Source organism: Canis lupus, chromosome 22, assembly GCF_011100685.1.
Source record: "Canis lupus familiaris isolate Mischka breed German Shepherd chromosome 22, alternate assembly UU_Cfam_GSD_1.0, whole genome shotgun sequence".
Lineage (NCBI taxonomy): Eukaryota > Metazoa > Chordata > Mammalia > Carnivora > Canidae > Canis > Canis lupus.
The window spans coordinates 55,159,684-55,177,743 of NC_049243.1; the positions used below are offsets into that span (position 1 = coordinate 55,159,684).

General features: G+C 44.6%; 1 long non-coding RNA gene across 2 annotated transcripts in view; it reads right to left on the reverse strand.

The window, feature by feature from the left end:
- The window catches only part of LOC111091706, an 86,127-nt gene that overhangs the window by 27,803 nt on the left and 40,264 nt on the right, over positions 1-18,060 (reverse strand). The window contains exons 1-2 of one of the 2 annotated variants that reach the window (XR_005376560.1): positions 14,004-14,170; positions 12,729-12,910 (exon numbers count right to left, since the gene is read on the reverse strand). The exons of the other annotated variant lie outside the window; for it this stretch is intronic. This is a non-coding gene — a long non-coding RNA (uncharacterized LOC111091706). Of the gene's footprint in view, positions 1-12,728; positions 12,911-14,003; positions 14,171-18,060 lie in introns of those variants that run through there. 2 annotated transcript variants of the gene reach the window in all.

Consider the following 18,060-nt stretch of genomic DNA (forward strand, 5'->3'; position numbering starts at 1 on the left):
GAGCCTGCTTCTCCCTCTGCCTGTGTCTCTGCCTCTCTTTCTCTCTGTGTCTCTCATGAATAAATAAAATCTTTAAACAACAACAACAACAAAAAGAGTGGGGAAGCCTGGGTGGCTTAGTGGTTAAGCATCTGCCTTCAGCCCAGGGTGTAAGGCTGGAGTCCCAGGATTGAGTCCCATGTCGGGCTCCCTGCATGGAGTCTGCTTCTCTCTCTGCCTCTGTCTCCCTGTGTCTCTCATGAATAAATAAATAAAATACTAAAAAAAAAAAAAAAAAAAAAAAGTGAATTCATGCCTGCTTCTCACAGAATACACAGAAGTTAACTCAAAAGAGATCATGAACAAAGATGTAAGAAGTAAAACCATAAAGCAGAATAAAACACAGGAATAAATCCTAAGCAAGTCTTCTTTAAAATTACACCAGCCTCACAAGTAACAAAAGAAAATGGAGATGAATTAATCTCATCAAAATTAAAACCTTTTTGGCTCAAAGAATACTATCCTGAAAGTGAAAAGACAACCTACAGAATGAGAGATATTACTTGCAAATTGTATATCTGATAAGGAACTTGTATCTTGATATACAACTTTTCACTAATAACAAAAGACAACTCATTTTAAAAAGTGGGCAACAAACCCTGAATAGACATTTCTCTAGAAAAGATAATACAAATGATTTTTTTTTTAAAGATGTTATTTGTTTATTCCTGAGAGACATATAGAGAGGCAGAGACATAACAGAGGGAGAAGCAGGCTCCTTACAGGGAGCCTGATACAGGACTCAATCCCTGGGCTGGGATCACAGCCTGAGCTGAAGGCAGACATTCAACCACTGAGCCACCCAAGTGTCCTGATAATGCAAATGACTGATAAATACATGAAAATATGGTCAATATTAGTAATTAGGGAAATGCAAATCAAGACCACTCTAAGATACCATTTGCTATCCTCAACTGTTGGTTTGCAAACAAATGTATTCCTTTACAGAGAGGACAAGAAGAGACCAGAGGGAGAATCGGGCCACTCTAGATTGGCAGGTGGCAGATTTAACAAGCAAGGGAACTTACACGGCTTATTTTGAGCAGCTGCAAAATAAGTAGATCTCTGTACCTGCCCACCAGAATCAGCAAAGTGTATATAGACGCCTTGCTGGGGTCCAGTCGCATATTCAATATAAACAGTCTCAACAACACCTTACTCTCTCAAAGCTGCATCTTTGAAACAGCTCCCACTATGCAACAGAAGGAAATGGGGGAGGGTTGCTTATGGGACTAGGAATAAAAACATTCTAAAATCGGCTGTGGTAATGGTGGCACACTATTGGTAAATATACAGAAAAGACATTGAACTGTACACTTACAATGGATGAATTGTATGGAATGTGGATCAGATCTCAATAAAGGTATTTTACACACACACACACACACATACACACACACACACCCCAAGAGCAAAATCACTCTTCCAAACTCTGTTAAGCAGTTTCTTAATTTCTATTTCTAGGTGTGAGTTCTTTTGATGATCTCACCTGTAATATAAGGATGTCTGGACCTAAAATCCTCTGAGGGTCTCTAGCTCCAAAATTCTATGCATTTTCCAGCGAACCCCTGGATATCCACTTTCATTTACAGAATGCCACCTTCCTATTCAGCATGTCTCCTAGTTTTCCCTATTTAATACTAAACTATTGGAAGCCTTTTTCCTAAACAGATATAGGTGTGATCTTGCTTCTAAATCAGGACAAACAGCGATCTGTTACTGGAATGCCCACTGCAGTTGTTTGCTACCTGCCGATTTTCTTGGAACGGAAGTCTAGTTAGAAGAAAAACACAGAGGTGATGAATAGTCCAGAGGGCTTCATTTGACAGCCACAGAGGTGTTAATTTTGGATTTAGCGATGTTTTTGAGAAATCAGTCCCCATGCTCACGATATTTGCTCAGATGTTAGAGCATCTGAATACCAGTTGGCCAGCAATACAGATATTTATTATTCACACTCTTCTTGACACATAATACATTTCCAAACATAAAATAGCAACTTCCAACCATGCAGAATAAAGCGGTTTCTATGCATTACCAAGAAATTGAATACTGTGTCGGCAGAGTAGAGAATGGACTTCAGATGGAGGGTATGTTAAATTGTGCATAGTTGTCCATAATACTGAGTCTGAGGAAGGGACAGGGGCAAACTGTTTAAATTCTTCTCAGTCTGGCAAAGGTCAGTGCCTCCATAAAGTGGGAGAAGATGTACTTCAAACAGTTTATTACTAATAGTTGAGTCTATTATTATGTAAGTTATTGATGCTTATGGTGGAAAGGCTGGAAATTGAATTCCTGAATTGAGTTTCACGTGAAACCACAGAAACTTACAGCAGACATTCTTGCATATTGGTTTAAAGGTTCTTTTAGAATCATGTCTATCCTCTTTACATTTCTTTTATTTTCCAATTACTGAATAACAACAGAAAGAGCTTGTATTTTGCTTAAGCATATCTCTTTGCCCAGATATGAGTTTCACAGTGACTACGTTTGTTTTATCTGCCAAGCACGTATTACTTCTGAAGCTCGGTTCATATCTTCAGCGTCTGGTTCTGTGACCTGCAAGGGAGAGGTCAGGCTGCCATAAACCCTTAGGGGGAGAAGTACTCTGAAGTTCTAGAGGAGGTGACGATATAGAAATCCTTAGTTGGGAATGGAGTCTCCTCAGGGAGCATGGGGCACTTGAAGGCATAACTCCGCCAGTTCTGCCTCCCTTGTTCCCCACTCTGAATAATTATACATAAATAAAACCAAGCCACAACATACACCCACAGAGGGCTTGAGTGAGAGAAATGTTATAAAAGGGAGCCTATCAAAGTAAGAAAGAAGGAGTCGGGCCCACCCTTTTCTTTAGATGATGTTTATGAGCTGATTGTCTATGTAGGGACTATAAGTTAATCTATTCTCATTAAATGACAACCAAGCCCATTCTAGTAATTTTTGGACTCTAGTAAATTCTGGACATTGTTGGGGAGAAGGATGTTGCTAAATGTATAGCTCCCAACAGTCATTTCGGCTGAAATATCCATGACTGATATGAAGCCCTGCAAGACAACTGGGTGGTTTAGTGTTTGAACGTCTGCCTTTGGCTCAGGTTGTGATCCTGGTGTCTTGGAATCAAGTCCTGCACCAGGCTCCCTGCATGGAGCCTGCTTCTCCCTCTGCCTGTGTCCTATGTCTCTGCCTGTGTCTCTGCCTCTCTCTTTCTTTCTCTCATAAATAAAATCTTAAAAAAAAAAAAAAAGAATATTTTGAAATGCAGATAGACAACATTATTAAGACCTCTCCAGAATTTTCACACTATTTTTGGCATGTGTCCTCAACATGTTACTGGACCTTTATGCAATCGGGGTGGTTGCACACACAGCCAGCTAAGATGACATTGTAGAGGTTGTGCGGTACTAGGACAGGTCCCTGACCCTGCATGACTGGTGTCCTTACAGAAAGAGCCCCAGTTACTGAAGGATAGTGATGTGAAAACAGAGGAAGCAAAATCTCTCTAGAGAAGTCCAACCTCTGGCACCAGACCAGGAGTAGCTGCTTGGGGAGTTGCATGGAATGGCGTCCCCTCAGAGCTCTCAGAAGGCACCAACCCTACCCACACCTTAATCTCAGCCCTTTGGCCTCTGGACTGGGAGACAATAAAGGTCTGCTGGGTAAGTCACCCCATCTGTGGAAATTAATACAATACCCATTGTAAATCTCTCTACTAAGAATGGAGATTAGTGGGAATACACCTGATATTTGACTGCCTCTTGATCTTGGCAGCATTTCAAAATCACTTTCTAAGTCAGATGAAATTGAACTCTCAAAGGTCACCAATGATAACTAATTTCCAAATATAGGCCCTTTCTTCATCCTGCATTCTTTTACAGCACTCCTGACCTTCCCTTGACTCTTGAAACTTCAATAAAGATCCATTCACTCTTTTACTCTGTGCTTCCTTTTCTTATTCAGCAAAATGATTTTGCACTCATTTTTAAAAGTATTGTTATTTTAATTTTATGAATCTAACATCTCCATGTGATGAAATGACTCAAAATGCTTCACTCTCAAACCTTAAATCTACCATTAGATATTGCAGGATCTTTGTCTTGCAGCTGCCATAATTATTACCAACCTCGATTAAAGACCTCTCCTGAGTATCTGCTACATGCAGCCTATACAGTACAGTTCACTGAGCTTTTTTAGATTACTTGGCCTCTGTGATTAATTACTCTGTGTGTAATTTTAGGTGTCAACTTGACTGTCCTATGGGATGCCCAGATATGTTTCTAATATTATTCTAGGTATGTCTGTGTATTTCTAGACATGTTTCTAGATGGGATTTACATTTGAATCACTAGCCTGAGTGAGGCAGTTTGCTCTCCCCGGAGTGAGTGGGCCTCATCCAATCAGTTGAAGACTGAATTGAACAAAAAGGTTGATCTTCCCCAGCTAAAAAGGAATTTCCCCTGCCTGACTGTTTTAGGCTGGAACATTGTGGGGGTTTTTGTTTTTTCTCTGCCTAGATTTGAGCTGAAAAGTTGATTCTTGGATCTTCAGCTTGAAGACTTATGGATCAGAACTTACATCATATGCCCTCTTGATTCTTGAGCCTTTGAACTCAGATATAACTATATATCGACTCTGTTGGGTCTCCAGCTTAATACTGCAGATTTGGGGCTTGTCAGCCTCAATAATCACATGAACCAATTCACTATAATAAATCTCTCTCATTCTCTATCCCACAGTGTTATGTAATAGATGATAGATAGATAGATAGATAGATAGATAGATAGATAGATAGATAGATAGATAGATACACTCTATTGATTATGTTTTTCTGGAGAACTCTAATACAACCTCACAGCTCTATAGGAGACATATTACTGTACTTCCATTCTACAGATGAAAAAACTGCATTGATCTAATCACATGTCAAAGAGGACTGTTAGAACAAGGCTGAACCAAGATTCAAATCCAATTCTAACATTATGTCTCAACTCTTCTTTCTTTTACCTGAACATATCTAAAACCCAATTGCTCTTTCCCCTAGGGGCATCATGGGTTTTCCATGCAAGTCAACTCCAATCCTCAGAAAGAATTTTGTCTCCTTATCTAACACTAATGCATCTTCCAAATCTATTCACATATCTCCCTTCATTTATATTCCAGCTGCTATAATTCTAATTGAGTCTCGGAACACATTATGGTTGCAAAAATCAGGCAAACTGGAGTGCATGCCTTTTTCATTTCCATCCTTTCACTGTGGTTTATCAGTTTTTTCTAAGAAGCATACTGATTGCCTCATTCTGTAGTTCAAAAGACCTAAATGCACTCCCACTGCCTTATCAAAGGCTGAGACAGAACTAACATTCCTCTTATTTGCCCCCACTCTGATGGGTCAAGGCCCATGCTGTACCAACGGGCAGATATTTTCAATATCACTAGAGTGTGCATCAGCATCCATCCTGGGGAGCTTTCTCCATTCCCACATCTCAACATACATGCCCCCTGAAACTTTTAGGTCATAATAAGCATCTATCTTCTGATATGTTTTCTCTATTGTAATTTACTGAGGGAGGGATAGATTTCAAGCTTGCTCCACTGTCACCATCTCAGCTCTGATCTACTTTTCCAACTTTTTGACCCACACTGTTTTCCTACATAACCTCTCTACACCAAATTCTGAGCATTCTTTGATTTCCATTCTCTATATATTTCTATATGCCAAACACATCACTGGAGGGCCTCTGACTCCTTACCGAAATCCAACCCATTCTCAACGTCTATCTCAAATCCTGCTTCCTAGGTGTATCTCTCTAGACCATCAACACTGAAAGCTAACCTTTCAAACTACCTGACTCTAATTGCTCTGCTGCTTACAGGGTGGTCCTGCGGTGCCAAGAGAGAATGTAACATGATGCTGCCAGGGTTAAAAGGCAGGTAAAAGCCGCACAGACAAGAGACCAGGATTTGAGGTCGCTGAGAAGAGACATCTGTACCAAGTTCATTCAGGTGAGCCAGCATTTACTTAGAGCAGAAGAGAGAGAGCACACAGAGCCAGCACCTTGCATTGTGTTACTCCCCTGGGGCCAGTGGATCCACTCCCTAGCTGAGCACACCTCCCACAGCCTGCTGCTGTAGAAAGACCCCTCCCCTCTTCCTGTGGGGTCTGAAACACTCCAAGGTGGGGACATGCTTGGGGGCCACTGATGCAGAGGCTTACGCAGAACAAAAGAGCATAGAACAGAGAAACATACTCCCTTACAAGGCCATAAGCTCCCCCAGACAGTGAGGGCTTTTTATCTCATGGTAGAGAAGTGTTCCAGGCACATTGCTACATGAGCTGGAGTTTCTTCCCCAACATTAATGGTACTTCCTGTCCTTATGAATTGAACAAGTGCATGCCATATTGTTTTAGAGTTATTATTCACGTAAATAGGTCTTTTCCCCTCAACTAACTGCACCCACCTGAGTAATCTAATATGGCCTAGTTCCCTTTATGTTTCCCAAAGGACTTTGTGCATGGAGATATCCAATGCATCTTTATCAATCAGAATGCTGAGGACAATTGTCCAAGTTAAGAAAGTCAGTACTTGCCATAAGTGCTCTATCAGGCCTCCAGGTGAGAGGGAGACCAGCTGCTGACATTTGAACAACTTGGTGCAACTGTTGCGCCCAAGATTGCGAATCCAAGAAACCACCAAGGAGTCAACACCGATGCAAGCACACAAGGGTTTATTAGCAAGCTCGAGCTTGGGTCCAAGTATACCTGACACAGTGGAGCAGGGACTTGGCCCCCAAGGTGGGTTACAGCTGGGTTTTTATGGGCTGGTCTAGGGGATTTTCAGAAGGGGTGGAGGAATTTCTTCATTCTGATATGGAGGAAAGGGTGGGGGAGTTTCTGAAGCTTTTAGTTCCTCATTCCAATAAGGTTATGCTCTGCAGTTTTTCTTGTTGCTTATCTGGCCGGGGGTGGGGGACATTTTCTGAATTTCTTGGGTCCCCACATTCCCCCATTTCTCAGAGGAACCTAATGCAGGACCCAATCATGGGTCCTGAAAGTTCAGTGGTTGGTATTGTTGCCTTAGCACCATGAGTTGAACGGTGTTAACCTGGTCCCTGAGAAAACCCATTAGTCTATTAATGAGGCAGGGTCCAAATGTCAGACGGAGGAGGAGGATGAGGGAGCTGGCTAGGGAAGACAAGGTAGTTAGCCAGGCAGAATGATTGAACCGGGATTCGAACCACCCCTGTTGCTGCTCTCGCTCTCTTTTTCGCCTGGCCAGTCCTTCCCTGACCTTTGCCATTATATCCCTGAGTGGTCAGTGTAGGAACAGCACTCTTTGTTCAGGGCAGCACAGATTCCCCCTTGCTCTAGAAAAATTAGGTCTAACCCCCTCCTGTTTTGGAGCACCGCTTCAGATAAGGATGTTAGGATGTCTTGGAGGTGGGAAATGGAGGCTTCTATGTGCTCTATGTCTACATCAATGGCAGCCCTAAGGCAACTGTAGTGGGAAGCCTGGGTGGCCAGTGAGGCAATACCTGTTCCTGCACCAGCCAAACCAATTCCTAGTAGGGTGGCGATGGTGACAGCAGAGATGGGCTCTCATTTATTTCACCCGTGGGTACCCGGGTCCATCCATTGAAGTACCTGCTCATCTGAATGGTAGATGATTCTAGGGAGTAGTTGAGCCAGCACACAGAAGCCCCAGTTCTGTTTATAACCTGTCCGTGAGCACAAGGAGTTAATCCCTCGGAACAGGCCCACCAACTGTCTTGGGGCAGTAGATGATACCCGGTACTGTTTATAGGCTGTGTAACATTGCACAGAATCTGATTGTGGTGTGGAGGAGTGCCTATGCAGAGCCCCTGGCCTGACACAGATTGTAAGGTGAGGCCTTTACTACCAGGCTCTTGGTTCCATCTGCAAGCATGAGGGTCCGTGGTTGTGTTATATTGACCCATTATTGCAATTCCTTCATAGAAGGGGGGCCAGATGTCATAGCACAGCCAGCAGGATCGGGTATGATTGGGTTTAGTTGTGTTGAGGAATTTGTAAGCCTGGGACATCAAGGCCCAAAGAGGGTGTTGAGAAGGGTCAAGGGGGAGGCAAGTCGGGACTGGTGTGCCCCAACCAGAGGAGTTTTGGGAAAAATTCAAAGGGGGTGTTGTAGATGTTGCCTGAGATTGAGGAGGCACTAGCACAGGGGTGGGGCCTATTCCTTGGATTTGTCCTTGTGGCCTCTCAAGTTGTCTGATCATGAATAGGACTTCCCAATCATACCCACTTTGGTAAAGTCGGAGCCCCCACAGAAGTCCTACCCCCTAGTTTGTATCCTGTTTTCTGGCCTCTGTAACGGAAATGGTGACTGGGTCAGAGATAGGGGTCCGAATTCCCAGTGCCCAAGCATGTGGGGCCAGTGGTGTTTCATTGGATTTTTATAAGGCCAGCTGGATTCTGTGACAGCCAATGGCATGTTCCAGTTTGTTTGCAACCCCATGTTTTACAGAAGCAATCCGTCCAGCCACAACATTCAGAGACCTTATTGTGGTCAGACAGAGAGGGGGCTGGGCACGTGTAAAAGCAGGTAGCATGGACTTACCGACACACCCGGGTACCTGGCCATGGAGAGCCGAGGGGCATTGAGGGGCCCAAAAGAGTTTGGGGTCGCATAAGTCAAAGGTCAGATTAGGCCACCAGGTCCCCCTAGGGTGTATCCCTGACAGCTGGGTTATTATCTCCATAGAACTTGGGGTGAGGATTTGCCAAGTTAGATTAAATGGTTGGTGGGGGTTGATTTCAGTTGCAAGGGGATACAGCACAAGTAATATTAGTGAGGTAAATGGGAATGACACAGTCTTAGCTTTAGGGGATTGTTCTTGTCGGGTTGACTCTTCCATTCCGGAACAAAGTCCTTGAGGACGGCGTGTAGATCAGCTGGCCGGACGTGGATGTAGTGGACCCAGGGAGTTATTCTGTCGACCTTGAGAGTGGTGGGCGTAGTCAGGATCACAATGTAGGGTCCTTTCCAGGGAGGTTGGAGTGTCTGCTGTTGATGTCTCCACATGTACACCCAATCTCCTTGTCGATATCAATGGGTTTCAGGGGGTGGCCCAGTCTCGTAGAAGGCCCTCAGCTTAGGCCATACCTGCTCATGGGCTCTTAGAGATGAATCCTGGTACCGTTGTCTGATCCAATCTTAACAGGAAAACCATACCTCAGTAAGATGTCTTCCAGCAGTTTCTTGGTCACGGTCTGTGCTGTTTCATGTTTGGTGGGAAATGCCTCTGTCCATCTTCAAAAAGTATCTACAAACACTAGTAAATACCTATATCCGTATTTTCCAGGTTTTACCTCAGTGAAGTCCACTTCCCAGTAGGCTCCTGGGCGGCCCCCTCGGAGCCGGGTGCCCGGGTTAGATCCATGGGTGGTGGTATTAGTTAACTGGCATGTGTGGCAGCTCGCCACAATCTGCTCAATCTTTGCATGAGAGTCTTTAATAGTGATCTTTGCATGTCTTATGAGGTCTTCCATCTTCCTTGTTCCCTTATGAGTACTCCAATGCATTTTGGATAGGACTTGTCGTCCTAGTTCCTCTGGCAGGATGATGCTAGAGTCTGTGGCCCTCCACCAGTCACACAAGCATTGGGTCATAGTCAAGCGTTTGATCCAGTGTAAGTCAGCATCAGTATAGTTGGGGGTGTCTGGCAGGGTCGGTGCCCCCAGATCAGGTAGCGTGATTGTTAAGACTTGGGTCACTGAAAGGGCCACCTCCTTTGCTTTTTAATCAGCTAGCCATTTTCCCCTAGCTACTGGTGTATCTGCCTTTTGGTGTCCCGGACAATGGATGATGGCTAGGGCCTTGGGCAGCCAGAGGGCCCTCAGGAGTTCAAGGATCTCTGTTTTGTTTTTAATGGTCTTTCCTTCTTCTGTCAGAAGCCCTCTCTCTCTGTAAAGGGCTCTGTGGATATGAGCCATGGCGAAGGCATACCTGCTGTCAGTGTAAATGTTTATTCATTTACCTTCTCCCATGGTTAGCGCCTTGGCCAGTGCAATCAGTTCTGCCCATTGAGCCAATGTTCTGGCTTCCAATGGCTCTGCTCAGATGGTCTCCATTTCTGTGGTTATGGCTGTCCCCGCATATCTGATTCCTTCTCGGACAAAACTGCTGCCTTCCGTCTACCAGGTGGCATCCACTCTCGGCAGTAGCTGGTCCTGGAGATCAGCTCTGATCCCATGCACCTGTGCCAAAATTTCTTGACAGTCATGCAGGGGGCGGGGGGCAGACTGTGTTAGGGAGCAGCATTGCCAGATTCAGGGTTGTCGGTGGCTTGAATAAAATTCTGGTGGGGTTTAGCAGTAGGCTCTGATAATGGGTCAGACGGGCATTGCTGATCCAGCGGTCTGGAGGCTGTTTGAGTACCCCTTCAATAGCACGTGGGGTGGTAACATGCAGTTCTTGCTCCATGGCCAGCTTGTCCATGTCCTTGACCATAGGGGCTACCGCAGCAATCATTTTAAGCATGGAGGCCATCCTGCAGCCACAATGTCCAGCTTTTTGGAGAGATAGGCTATAGGTCTCTTCCAGGGACCTATATACTGGACAAGGACCCCTTTTGCCACCCTGTCTTTCTTGTCCACATACAGGTAGAAGGTCTTGGCTAGGTCAGGCAGCCCAAGAGCCGGGGAAGACAGCAAGGCCTGTTTAAGGTCATGAAAGGCTCTGTTCGTGGCCTCTGTCCATTCAAAATTTTGCTGGTACCTGGTGGCCTCAGAGAGGGGTCTGGCCATCTCGGCAAAACCCGGAATCCATAATCGAATTCACGTACCTGGCAGACTATTTGCGGCTGTGGGATCCTTAGGATGGTTTCCTTCCTTGCATCCATCAACCATCTTTGTCCATCCTTTCATTTGTACCCAAGGTAGCTCACCTCTGCTCTGCAGATCTGGGCTTTTTTAGCTGAGGCCCGGTATCCTAGAGCCACTATTGTCTGGAGCAAGTCCCTAGTGCCTCGCAGGTATGTGTCCTGGTCCTCCGCTGCCAACAGGATATCATCTACATATTGCAATAAAGTCAAATGAGGGTGCTTGGAACGGAACTCACCCAAGTCTTCATGTAAGGCCTCATCGAAGATGGTTGGTGAATTTTTGAATCCTTGTGGTAGTCGAGTCCAGGTGAGCTGGCCATTGATGCCTTTCTTGGGGGTTCGTCCATTCAAAGGCAAAAAGGTCTTGGCTCTTGGGTGCTAAAGGCAGGCTGCAAAAGGCATCTTTTAAATCTGATACCATATACCAAGTTTTGTCTGGAGGCAGGGTGGAGAGGAGGGTGTATGGGTTTGGGACTGTAGGGTGCATATCCTCTACTTGCCAGTTGACTTCCCTTAAGTCCTGGACTGGCCTGTAGTCGTTCAGAGTACGGTTTCCACACCGGCAGCAAGGGAGTGTTCCATGCCGATTGGCAAGACCTCAATATGCCCTAGTCCAGTAGTTGCCAGATGTGGGGTGTGATTCCTGTATGCGCTACAAGAGGCATGGGGTATTGGAGGACCCTGACTGGGTCTGCCCCGGCTTTAGCTCTATATATATGGCTGGTAGGTGCTGGGCGAGCCCAATTCCCCCAGTTTCTGCCCATGCTTGGGGAAATTCCTGCAGTCAATGGTCAATGTCAGTCATTGGGGCTGAGGGCATTTGGTGGAGACGATATTCATCTTCTAAACTCAGGACAAGCACCTGAATCGGGTGCCCCTCCTTATCTAGGATTTTTGCCACTTCGGGGTGGAAGCAAATTTATGCCCCCATCTTGGTGGGCAAGTCCCGACCTAACAACAGGTAGGGACACTCAGGGATGACCATGAAGGAGTGGGATACCTGGCCCATGCCGAGATCCACAGTTCTTTGGGTAGTCCATGAGTACTGTTTGGTGCCCATGGCCCCTTGCACCCATGAAGTCTTGCTTGCCAATTTCCCTTAGGGTTGTAATAAAAGCGAGTGTTGTGCTCCACAACACTGAATATCCACAGGAATTCAACAGGTTGCCCCTCCACGCTGAGAGTTACCCTGGGCTCTGGAAGGGGTGCTGAACTGACTCCTCTAGTCGTCCAGGTCCTCCATTTCCAAGATCTTGGCAGGGGCCTTAGGTCTTTTGTTAGGGCAGTCTTTCATCCAGTGACTCTCTTCCTTGCAATGAGCACATGGGTTTTTGTTCAGTTTAGGGCGCTCCCAACAGGGACCAGGGCCATCCTCCTTACCTGTCCCTGAAGCCAGCTTCTTGAGGTGCCTCCGTTTTTCCTGTGGGTCATCCATGGTTACAGCCAGCAGGATCTTGGCCAGGTTTCGGGTCTGCCAGTCACTTAGTTTTTGTTGTGCTTCCAGACTTTCTTTATTATTATAAACTCTTTCTACTACTATTACTAAGTCCTGCAGGCTCTTCTCTCCTAGTCTCTACTCTTTGCAATTTTCTTTTGATGTCTGGAGTGGCCTGGTTAACAAAAGCCATGATAATTGCGGCCTTCGTTTCTGGGGCTTCTGGGTTCATAGGGGTGTACTGCCTAAAAGCCTCTATGACTCTCTAAGAAGGCTGCTGGACTCTCATCCTTACCCTGTCTTACCTCATACACCTTGGCCAGATTGGTCGGCTTGCATGCAGCAGCCTGGAGACCTGCCATTAGAGTCTAGTGGTGGACCCGGAGTCTCTCCTTACCTTCAGCCAAGTTGTGGTCCCAGGTGGGGCGGGATAAGGGGAAGGCAGCATTTGAGGTCTGGATTTTGAGTCTGATGTCTGTCCTCTCCCGGGACAGACTTCCAGGCTTCCACCTGAATTCGTTCCCTCTCTTCGGTGGTGAAGAGAACCTGCAAGAGCTGTTGGCAGTCATCCCAAGTAGGCTGGTGGGTAAAGAGGACAGTATCTAAAAGTCCAATTAGATACCTCGGATTATCAGAGAACTTTGCATTTTGGGTTTTCCAATTATATAAGTCACTGGTGGAGAATGGCCGATATAACATTAGCTGTCTGCCAGTCTCGTCGGAGGTCCCAAGGTGCGGAGGGGAAGGGCGGTGGAGTGGCCGTCCTGCATAAGGAGGTGGGGCCGCCCGGTGGGTCTGTCCCTGTGTCCCCACTGCTGGCCGCCCACAGGGACTCCCTCGTCAGGGAGGGGTGGCGACCCTTCTGCAGCCCCTGGTACCTGGGGGTGGGGGGAAGGGTGAGTAGGTGTCGGGTTGGGCGGTGGGAAAATCAGGTCCTCTGGGGAGGAATCCTGCAAGACTGGATAAAGGGGCGCTTTGGTCTTAGAGTCTGTCTCCTTCTCGGCTTTTCGCAGGGCTAGAATCTTGGTAGGTCCTGCTTTGGGGGGTAAAAATGGTTTTAGCCAAGGAGGGGGTATTCTCCATCATGTCCTGCCAGGCCAGGATGTAGGGCACCTGGTCAGAGTGGCCCTTGGTTTGTCCCTGAAGATCACGGCCTTAACCTGTAAGATAATAGGTAGGTGGAAAGTTCCTTCTTGGGGCCATCCCACATCAAAGTTGGCCGTTCTGACATGCAGCAAGTTTGAAATTTTCCTCTCCGTTTGTCTGTGCTCAGATTATGAGCTCTTTCCCTAACGTCGGAGAAGTGGGAGAGCATAAGGGACAGAGGGGTGGTTTGTGTCTCCCCTATTATGTCCCCAATCCACACCAAGGCACAGACAGTTATGACAGTTAACAAAGGCACAGTAACAGTCCACTGCGGCCGTGGACACAAAGCAGAAAGTAAACCGAAGGGCTGGTTGTCCGTAAGGACAGTTGGCCCTCCTTACAGACGAGGACCCCGTCCTCCCCGTGGGGGCAAGGGATGTCTCCCAAGACCCCTGGTCCATGCCCGCCAGAGCGTCCACCTAAACCAATGTCGACCCAATACAGTTTGGAATTCCTACAGGTAGAAACACAGCATGGAGCTCTCAGAAAATATGCACGCAATAGGTAGAAAAAGTTGAATACTCACCAGGCTTGGTACCCTCTGGGTGGGGTCCTGGGGTCTCTCGGATCCCGGACGAGCCCCCAAATGTTGTGCCCACGATTGCAAATCCGAGAAACCACCGAGGAGCCGACACTGATGCAAGCACACTAGGGTTTATTAACAAGCTCGAGCTTGGGTCCGAGTACACCTGACACAGCGGAGCAGGGACTTGGACCCCGAGGTGGGTTACAGCTGGGTTTTTATGGGCTGGTCTAGGGGATTTTCAGAAGGGGTGGAGGAATTTCTTCATTCTGATATGGAGGCAAGGGTGGGGGAGTTTCTGAAGCTTTTAGTTCCTCATTCCAATAAGGGCGTGCTCTGCAGTTTTTCTTGTTGCTTATCTAGGGGCCAGGGGTGGGGGACATTTTCTGAATTTCTTGGGTCCCACACAACTTCAGTATTTTCACAATCTCGAGCCTCCCTCAGTCATCATGCATGCCTAATGCTGCCTCCTCTGCCAATTGCACAGGTTTTAGAATCCCTTCTGCACCTAGAAAATAATTTTCACTTTCTTTCCCAATTAAAAAAAAATGATGTAGATTTTTCTTTAGGTTGCATAATAGACTTACCAAAAATCACACAGATCACTTGATTACCTTAGCTCTTCTTGTTTCTCATGAGAAACATCTCAGGAAATGATGTGATCATATGACTGGGTGAGAATATCAACTATTACTTTATGCCAGATTATTTATGCCAATTTGAGAGTTCAAAGTTAATGATAGACTTTAATTAGGACAATTCAGGGTTCAAGTAGTTTAAGTTAAAGTGAAGAAGAATTTCAAAGGCTAAATTATTGTTGTCAGGGCACCTGGGTGGCTCAGTGGTTGAGCATCCGCTTTCAACACTGGGTGTGATCCCAGGGTCCTGGGATCAAGTCTCACATTGGGCTCCCTACATGGAGACTGCTTCTGTCTCTGCCTCTCTCTGTGTCTCAAATAAATAAATAAATAAATAAATAAATAAATAAATAAATAAATCTTTAAAACAATTATGTTGCCATTTCAAGTAGAAAATACTCCCCCCAAAATATTTTCTAATGCCCACATTTATGTTACCTGTCTTTACAAAACCTTTAAAGATTGTTTTTTTTCATAGCCTGTTTTCCTAGTTACAAATCACCGCTATCAATGGTTTGAAAGGAGATTAGGGTCTGAAAATGCGGAATTTTATGCTAAGGAACTGTTACCTCTCTGACTCAGGCCTCCAGGGGTTGAAGCAACATTTACTTGCTCTAATTCATTTCAACTCATATCTCTTCAGATTTGCTCTTGCCAACCCCCAAACTATCAAACTTTAGCAAGTCTTGGACTCAAGTCTAAACTTTATTCCCTTGTACATTAAAACCACTTCCCTTCCGTTATATTGATTGCATGGATTAAAATAATTTGGGTTCATCTTTCAAACCCAGATTTAAAGTTCCAGTGACTGGCACTCAGAAGTTACAAGATACTATACCCAGCACTCCTTTGAAAGGCCCTATTGAGGGAAGAAATGGCTGATTATTTCCCCATTTTATTCATGCAAAAGAACTATTTAGTGGAACACCATGTGGCTGTGTACCATTCCTAAAGCTAGCAGTTGACAAAACAAACAAACTACTAACTTAAGCTTGGATCTTAAAAGCTCTTTTTACAAAGAAGTTTCCCAGCAACAGCCTTTTCATTTCATGATGGTGCACAACTCAGACAGAAAACAACTAGATTTTCTTCCTAATCTTCTCCTCACTCTTGGTTGCCCTTTGGGGGCCTGTTCCACCTACTTGTGAGTTATCTCTACAGAGTTTTGGGTCTTTTTTTTCTCCCACTTAACTGCTCCGCTGTGCTGCCTAAAGCTTAACACCCAGGAAATTTTGGCAGAACCTTCAGCAATGACTTTATCAAATAAAAAAGCCTTCATTGGAACAGACTATCCATGGCAAGCATAATTTTGCTGGTGTAAAGAGACAATACTAGTTTCCAATCTTCTGACGATTCCATATTTGGGGAACTGTTTTTATTTTTCACTTGCATTAAAAAAATAAACAATATCCAGGGACGCCTGGGTGGCTCAGTGGTTGATGCTGCCTTTGGCTCAGAGCTTGATCCAGAGTCCCGGGTCAAGTCCTGCATGGGGCTCCCCACAGGAAGCCTGCCTCTTCTGCCTATGTCTCTGCGTCTCTCACGAATAAATAAATAAAATCTTTTTAAAAAATGTAACCAATCTCCAGAAGCTCTTTCCTCCACATATCCAGCAACAAGCAAATTCACAAAAATCTCCCATCCAAAACAGAGCCATGAACTAAGTCTTCATAAGAAAACTGTAGAAGTAATAGTCACCGAGTGCATCATCTTCAGAGTGGAAAAATGGAGTTCCCTTCATGTCCCCAGGAATGGGATGTTGACTTGGAATTGTGAATAAAACTGACAGTATTTATTTTAAAACTTGACCAGCTAGTGTCGTGTGCATGCTTCTTCAATTCTCTAGTATATACTGAGGAAAGTCTTTGGAAATACAATCCCACTCTGATACAACATTAGACAGTATTAGTCCTATTGAGAGAAGAAAAAGAGAGAGAGAAGAAGAAGGGAAGCCTGGGAGAAGGGAGGAGGAAGAGAGAGCGATTCTAAAATCATAGCGTCATTGGCCATTTTGTGTAGGAGCAAAGAGCACCTCCAAATCATACCAGCATTGGAATATTGCAATAAAATACTTGCTGTTTATAAAATAACTTTTTTCCATCAAAATATGTATCACAGTATTAATTTAGTGAGATGGCCACCAACTTGCTTACATAAGTTTTGACACTTATCAAGGGTGATTAGTTTGTCATAGCATCTTGGACTTTAAAAAATTAAATTTTTGATGACTAAGTTGAGGTCTCATTTAATAGTATATTATTCAGTAAAATTCTGCTATTACTCTTTCACAGTCTGGATCACTCTCTAGAACTATTATCCATGCTGCTCTGGTATAGACGATGGGAACAGAAAACATTTGAGATCTCCATATTTTAAGAAATCTTAATATTGATATTAGAAACATGTATATAGTGACCATTGTTCAAGGAATTTCATGTACTTTAACTCACTTAATCCTCATTATAACTTTATGCATTAGGTCTCTCTTGCCCCATTTTGAGATGAGGTAATAACTCCCAGAGAGATCAAGTAATTTGCCTAAAGTCTCACAGTGGACCATCTAATGTGTGTTTTCAAGTATCTGAAAATTCTCTAGTCTTAAAAAAAAAAAAAAAATAGTACCAGTTTCTTTGCTTTAAACCATAAGTGAATTTAAATCTAAATGTTTATAATGTGTAGCTTCATCATCTACGGCCTATTGAATTGTGTTAAATAAGTGTTTCTATTTCTTCTGAAGACAGAAAGCATTCTACTCATGTATTTATCTTAGTTGTATCTTTCTAGGGACAATGGTAAAAAAAAATAAGATCTGTCAGAAAAGAACAATAAATTAGGACCTTTGAAACAATTTTTGGGATTAGTTGTTGAGCACCTACTGCATACTACACAGGAATTCTTTCTGCCATTTCCCCACCAGATGGTCAACTAGCCACTGCAAAGTTATATTGCATCTACAATCCAATAAAATGCCTGCATATATTTTAATTTCTAGAAGACACCTAATTTACCCAGATTACAAATGCAAATGACTGGGGCGCCTGGATGGCTCAGTGGCTGAGCATCTGCCTTTGGTTCAAGTTGTGATCCTGGGGTACCGGGATCAAGTCCTGCATCTGGGTCCCTGCATGTAGCCTGCTTCTTCCTCTGCCTGTGCTCTGCCTCTGTCTCTGCGTCTCTCATGAACAAATGAATAAAATCTTAAGAAAATGCAAATAACTCTTTCCTGGGGGATGTTGGTTCTACAGGTTTCAAAGAAGAAGCACCAGTATGCATTTCCAAGCTCCATAAATCAAACATGCTTAAAAATGATCAGTATCTTGTTAAATTTCCCTTTATGAGCACATCATCCAAGTCCAGCAAGTTCACTTGTTATCGAACAAATGAGAAATTATTTCAGAAGTAAGCATGTTTATTAGTTTGCC